Consider the following 7832-nt stretch of genomic DNA (forward strand, 5'->3'; position numbering starts at 1 on the left):
TAAAAAATAAAATAAAATAAATAAGGGATTGTAAGTTGACAAGGTCCTTGCAATCTGTGAGGTCAACCAAGGGTTGCCTCGCCTAAAATTGTCCCTTGGTAACTATGGGGGATTGGTTTCAGAACCCTTCCTTGGATATCCAAATCCATGCATGTTCAAGTCCCCTGTAAAATGGAGTAGATTAATGAATACAGTCAGCTCTCTGCATCTTCGGAATCCAAAACACAGTTTGAAAACAGTACAGGTATTTAATGAAAAAAAAAATTATATATAAGTGGACTCACACAGTTCAAACCCAAGGCAAAAATGAATTATGAAAGTAAGACCTTCAGTTTCTCCACATGGATCTGATACACTATGAGAGAAATAGAAGACTCAAGGACGACTGCAAGGCTTGACCTGAGCAGCTGGAATTGCCATTTACTGAGATTTTTAGGCCTGCAAGAGGAGCATGAACTGCTGCTGCTCCTCTCCTCCTCCTCCCTCCTCCTCCTCCTCCCTCCTCCTCCCCATCCTCCTTATTTCTCTTCTATTTCTTTTGAGGAGAAGTGGATATTGAGGTTCAGTGTTGGACATGTTAAATCTGAGATGTTTGAATACATACATATAGAACTATAAACTAAGAATGAATCTAAAGCTGAGGGGAATGGTCTGGACTAGACATGTAAATCTGGGAGTCTGCAGTATAAGATGGTGTTTAAAGTCATGAGACTAGGTGCAAATTTACTAAAACCATGATGAGTTTAGACATACTTGAACATAAAGGGTGTGGAAGGTGGGAGATGTACTTGGAAGGTAAGTAGGGATAAGATTACAGAATACCTTATATTCTGTGCATAAGAGTTTGCTCTTTATCTTGATAGGGAGTTGCTGAAATCAGCAGAAAGATGTAGTCAGACTTGCTTCAAACAGACTTGCTTCATGACACTGGTGGAAGTTTGAAGGAATGATTCAAGACCTACGGACCATTTAGGAGGCTAAAAAGTTTAGAAAAGAGATGTTACACAAATGTTTCTCAAATATCTCTATGCACTTGAGCAAACGTAGGACTGGACAGGTTTAAGAAACACTAAGGAGGTAGAATTGGCAGGACTTAGTAGTTGTTTGATTGTGTGAACCTAGGATGAAGGAAGAATTGAAGATAATACCCAAAGTCTTATTTTCTGTAACTGGTGGATGGTAGTACCGTTTACTGTGATAGAAAGCAAAAGAAAGGGGTAAAGTTCTGGAGATTAAAAAAAAAAACAACAATGATATGCTAAATATCGAAAATAGTAAGTTTGAGATGCTATTAGGATCAGCCAAGTCCCTTGGATCTCAAAGTGATCCTTTAAGTTAATTTTTTTATCTTGTCCATGTAGGAAGAGCATTCACTGAGCTGATTAACAAAAGTGATGTGGTCAGCTTGAAAATTAAACTTCTCTGTGTAAAATAATTTATCGTTTAGACTTTTAGGAACTGGTTAACCCTTTCACCCTCACCTCCAAACTTCTAATCCCTCAGCTTTCCAGGTGACAAAAAAATTGAATTCCAGATCATTCAAAGATGAAGGTCAAACTAAGACTTAATTCCTTGAGCCATGGCGATCTCCTTAAGGTGCCCACTTTGAGGAGCAGCAACTCAGCCTTTCTCCCATTGACATTGTCATAGCAAAAATGTGTGTTGTATATTCTTTTTTTAAATCCAGGAAATGTATTTTATTTTGATTGCTATAAAAACATTGAAAATAAAGAAAAAGTGTGGGTGATTCAAATTTAATATTTTGCTGACATCCAGTGCCAGAACTCTGCATATTCAGCTAGCTGCTCCAAATCAAAAAATATATATATTTATACATTGCCATAAATATGAGACGCATAATGATTTATTTTAGCAAACAATATTATCAGCCTTTACATTACTTTTTCACACAATTTTTCACATTTATATATCAGACTTTTAAAGCATTCAGACATCAGTCTTTTTAAATGACTGAGAATTCAATTTTAATGCAATTTCTTTCTAGCCTTAATTTTGGTTACCCACTGGGGGAATTCTTGAGAATATATGGAGGCCCCAGTAGGTCAGAATTTCACTTTCTTTCTTATGGATCAATAATATTAATGTATAAAGTAATAACAAATGTTGGAGAGGATGTGGAGAAAAAGGAATCCTTAAACACTGCTGATGGGACTGCAAATTGGTACAGCCACTATGGAAAATATATGGAAAACAGTATGGAGCTTCCTCAAAAAACTAGGAATTGATCTACCATATGATCCAGCAATCTCTCTACTGGGTATTTACTCATATCCGAAAAAGATATTTGCACATTGATGTTCATAGCAGCTTTATTCACAGTAGCCAGGACATGGAAGCAACCGAAGTGTCCTATGATAGATGATTTCATAAAGAAGCTGTGGTACATATATACAATGGACTATTACTCTGCCATAAGAAGAGATGAAATACTGCCTTTGTGACAACATGGATGGACTTCGAGATAATTGTGCTAAGCGAAATAAGCCAGACAGAAAAAAAATGAAAATCACATGATATCACGTATATGTGGGATATAAACCTAAAAGTAACAAATGAGCAGGACAAACAAACAGAGACTCGTGGACATGGACAATGGACTAATGGTTACCAGAGAGGAGGGGGGAAGTAGATGGGGTAAAAAAGGTCAAATATGTGGTGACAGAAATAAATCTAACTACGGGAGGTGAACACACAATGTAAATACATATATGTCTTACTGTTAAAATTACAGCTGAAAAATATATATATACATGTATATATATATGTATATATATGTATATATATGTATATATATATACATATATATACATATATACATATATATATATCATGGTATACATATACATGCATATATATACCATATCTTCTTTATCCATGCATCTGTCAATACATAGGTAGTTTTCATGTCTTGGTTATTGTGAATAATGCTGCAATGAAGATGCAGAGTGCAGATATCTCTTCAAGATAGTGATTTCATTTCCTTTGGATATAAACCCAGAAGAGAGATTGCTGGGTCAGATGGTAGCTCCACTTTTAAATTCTTGAGGAACCTTCATACTGTTTTCCACAGTGGCTGTGCCAATTTACATTCCCACCAACAGTGCTCAAAGGTTTCCTTTTCTCCACATCCTCGCTAACACTTATTTCTTGTCTTTTCGATAATAGTCAAAGAATGATTTCTTATGATATGAAATAATTTTGAAAAAACAGGCATTATTTGAATAAATATCATTAAAAACCGTGTTTGAACTATTGTGTTGTAACTAAGTCATATAAGCAGCAGAAGCATTCAAAAGAATTATGTTTGTTTTTGGAAGTGTTATAGCTACAGAGGCAAAGCCAAAAAATAAAAAAATTTAAACGTAAGATTTGTAAAAATGAATGTACCAGTTTTCTGTTTGAATCTGCTTCTGTTAACTATGTGATCTTAGGTAAGTTACTTAACTACCCCAAGTCTCAGTTTCCTCATCTCTAAACTAGAGATAAAGACAATGGTACTTACTATGAGTACTGTGAGGATCGAAGTGTTCTACAAAATTTCTGGCATATAGCAAATGCCTAATAAACTATAACTGCTATCTATAAAACAGTATTAAAAATAATAAGTTTATCCCCTGCCTCTTCCCATGGAGTTGAATATGGTCCCAGTAGCAAGAGAAGGAGGTTCCCTGTTGTAAACGTTTCAGGGCATTTTTTTGAAGGTAATTGTGACAGCCTCAGCATCAGCAGTATGTGCCACAGACCCAAGGTCAATGGCTCCTGGCAAGTCACGGAGGCATGTTCTCAGAGCAAATATGAAATCGCTAGGAACAACTAGACTTGCCCAAAGTTAGAGAAACAGGAGAATGAAATTCAAATCATTTAACACTGTCTCACTATCCATTCACTGTTCCATACTCCGAAGAAACAGAACTAATTCTGTGAAACAAGGTGGTTAAAATAGCGTAGGCTCTGGAGTCAGACTGACCTGAGTTTGAATTCAAGCTCTGCCATTGACAAGCCGTGCTACTTTATAAAAGTTACTTAATTTCTCTGAGCCTTAATCTCATCATTGAAAATTGGGAATAATAATAATAGCACTTAACAGTTAAGGTTATTATAAGAATACAATGAAATTATGTGTGTAAATCACCTTGCACAATGCCTGCCATATAGTCTGTAACAATGAATCATTATTATATTTGCCACCACATCAAATATAGCATTGATGTTTGAACTAGCCTGGTAGATTCAATCTGAAATAATCTAATAAGCATTTCTTCCAGCTTTCTAGAGTTCAAACTTGATCATAATCATCATTCATTAAACAGCTACCAAACGCCAGGCATTTAGGTATTTTCTCCTAATCTTTGCAACACCTAAACAAGTTAGATGTTATTTTTCTCTTTACACATAAGAAAAGGGAGGCTCAGAGAAGGTTAAGTAACTTGCTCAAGGCTATACAAGCAGCACAGCCAATATTTGAACCTGGGCCTGGATGCCGAATCCCTTACTTTTTCTCAGTGCACTACTGTCCTACCTTTGTAAAATCACCTTCCATGACCTCCTACAGCCTTCAGGGAAAAGGTCAAGCTACTCAGCTTACTACATACGACTTTATCTGGCTCCAGCCCCTACTAACCCCTCTAACCTCCTCGCCTACTGTCCAATCAAAAAACTTCCTCCATAAAACCTTCTCTGATGCCCTTCCTGAGTCTCCCAGAGCACCCTGGCCATATCTTTATCATGGCATTTGCCACATTGTAATGTAAATATTGATTTAATTGCCTGTGTTTCTCAAAAATCCATGAACTCCTTCGAGCACTGTGTCTTATCCATCTTTCTATTCCCACTATCTAGCAAAGTGCTTGGCCTGGAGTAGAAGTTCAATCAATGTGTGTTGAATGAATGAATGAGTTGTTAAATTTATGAGTATTAATCAGGGAAGATCCAAATATATAGTCCTACCACTTTTGATAACAATGTGCTTAAAGGGTGGTCCCTGGACCAGCAGCAGCAGTGTCATCTGGGAACTTAGACATGTAAATTATCAGCTCTGCTCTAGAATCAGGGGTGGGGCCTGGCCATCTGTATTTCAACAACACCTCCAGGTGGTTGTTCAGAAGCATGTAAATTTAAGAGTATGGTTACACAACAGATTAAACTTGCCAATAAATGTGCAAAAATGAACAAAAAAAGTTATAGCTAGTATCAATACTAATTCCTTAAATTTATTTGGTACTTAATAGATTACAAAATGCTTTCCTATTATCTTTGAAATTAAAGATGAAATAGAGAGGGAAAATGATTAAGGAGTTCATATCTGTTTTAGGTACACTCTAGTAGCCCACTGAGTTCCAAGGAACTAACTTTCTCAGCTGTCATATCTGGAAAATAAAAGTTTTGTGTCTCTATAGGAATGTTTGCCTGGCCCAGGCTTGTAGTAGGCAGACCTTGCCATGAAATTCCAATGTTTGGATGAAGATTTCAGATGGGCAAGACTGAGTGTGATTAAATGTTAATTGGGGTTGTAGGAAAGCTAAAGCTATAGAGAAGAAGGCATACTCAGGCTGTGAGGGACACATGAATATTTTTAATGCTAAATGCAGGTATGAAGTTTCAGTAAGTAAAAGAAAAAGTAGCTTGCAAAAGCTATATGACCCCATTCTTGGTTTTAAAAATATTTTTTACTCTCAGAGAAAAATTTTGTAAAAAGCACTAAAATATAATGGTGATTTTCTTTGGGTAGTGGGATTACAGCTTTTTTAAAAAAATTGCAAGGAACATTTTTTAATAATATGACAAAAACAATAAAGATATAAAATTGGTTCTATATACCTGGGGAGACTGACATGCAGAACCAACAACTGGTGAAGCTGGAGGCAGGATTTGAAATCTTAGAGTCTGAAAGGAGCTGGAAAGAACCCAGGACAACCAACTATTAAGGGGCCTCCTAAGGCCCTGTTGAAGATTTCCGTAGGCAAAGAAAGAAGACAGCTTTCTGTTGACTTGAAGGCAGCAAAAGAGAAAGGAAGCACTGGGATGAAAAGAACAGGGCTTGTCCCCCTCCACAAGGACCTGGAAGGTAAGAGGGCTCACTTGGAGGGTGGAAGTGAGTGGAAAGTATCTGGAACAATTAGTGCCTCCAGGGCTCGAAACTGAAGGACTTACAAACTGGAAGGGTGGGATAAGTGAACAAGTGATGCCTGAAGCAAACTGTTCAGCACTTTAAATTTGTGCCAAACTAATGCATAAAATGAGATTATGTACCTGCAACATCTGTATTCTGCATATAATTTATACCCTAAGATGTCTTCACACTAGAGTAAAATCTGCTGTGTTCTTGAATATGATTGCCTGAGCAATTACTTTGGAGTGGAGGTTGATACAGAATTAAAGCAAAAGTTATGAATCTCAAGGGCATATTCTCTAGAAAAGTTCCCCACCCCCGCAACACACACACAATCTTTGAGCCTTGGGAGTAGAAAGTTATTTGAGTGGTTTATATTTATTAAGGAATTAGTGTTTGGATGGCTATGTGCTTTGAATAAATTGTCTCATTTATTTTTCAAAAGAGCCCTATAAGTTAGATACAGCTATTATGCCCAACTTTACAAATGGGGGAATGGAGAACTAGCTGGCAAAGGGCAATGTTAGAACTGTCTTTGAAGCCCAAATTTCTTTTATAACACTATCCTGAATTTGATAGTCCTGAAAACACCCTAAAGTGAGTAACAATAGCTATAAAATATTAAAATTAGAAATACCTAGGTTGAGGGTAAAAAGAAACAGTTATGGTCATACTATGTTGGTAGGAATGTGAATTGTTGATCTTTCTGAAAGACAATTTGGCAATATTTACCAGAATAATTTTAAATGCAAGTACTAGTTGTTTCATTTATTGAGCTACTGGAAATTCACCTGAAAATTATCTGGCAAATTATATATATGTATATATATAATATTCAGTGTAAAGAACTAGAAGTAATCAGTGTCCTTCAGTTGGGAACTGGTTAACTAAATCATGATTCACGCATTAAAAAATGTGAAGTAGATCTATATGTTCTGAAATGGGAAAATCACCAAGATGTAGTAAGTGAAAAAAAAAAAGCAAGGTACAGAATGGTGTATATACTTGAGATTACTTTTGAAGTAGTTAAAAAATACACATAGAAGAGAGATTGATAGATATACTAGAAGAGGATGGGGGAGGGAGTTGTTTAAATTCGGCAGACCTGTGCACTGACCCCTAGACAGTCAGGATATTATTTTTCTGAGGAAGCAATGATCAATAACTTTAAAAATATTATAAAATTATACTTATTCCCTTTCCCCCAATAATTCCTGATTGTTTAAAGATTAAAATGATATGAAGAAATAAAAGTCTTTTCATAATACCCCTCACTGATAATTAATGACTGTTTCAGATTTTAATGGCTACATAACTATGTATTGTGCACACATACATATTTTACATAAATGAGAGCAACTATATATTTGTTAAGTATCTTTCTTTTTTTCAACCTTATATCATGGCCATCTTTTCATATCAGCACTTCCGAATCTACTTTTCTCTTTAGTAGCTGCATAGTATCCCGTTTTGTGAATGTACATACACACAATTTTTATCATCTATTAAAGGACATTTGAATTATTTCCAATTGTTTGCTTTTCTAAATGCTGCTGTAACAAATCCTCTTCCTAAGAAAGTTTAGGAGGATCTTCAGATTGAGTGGGATGTTTATCAACCCTGTAGTTGCTGAGAGTAACCCAACAGAACTCTGTACTGAGGGGAGGAGTATGTTTCACTATGTGGAGAGACAAAAAACTCC

Source organism: Pteropus medius, unplaced genomic scaffold, assembly GCF_902729225.1.
Source record: "Pteropus medius unplaced genomic scaffold, Ma_sr-lr_union100, whole genome shotgun sequence".
Lineage (NCBI taxonomy): Eukaryota > Metazoa > Chordata > Mammalia > Chiroptera > Pteropodidae > Pteropus > Pteropus medius.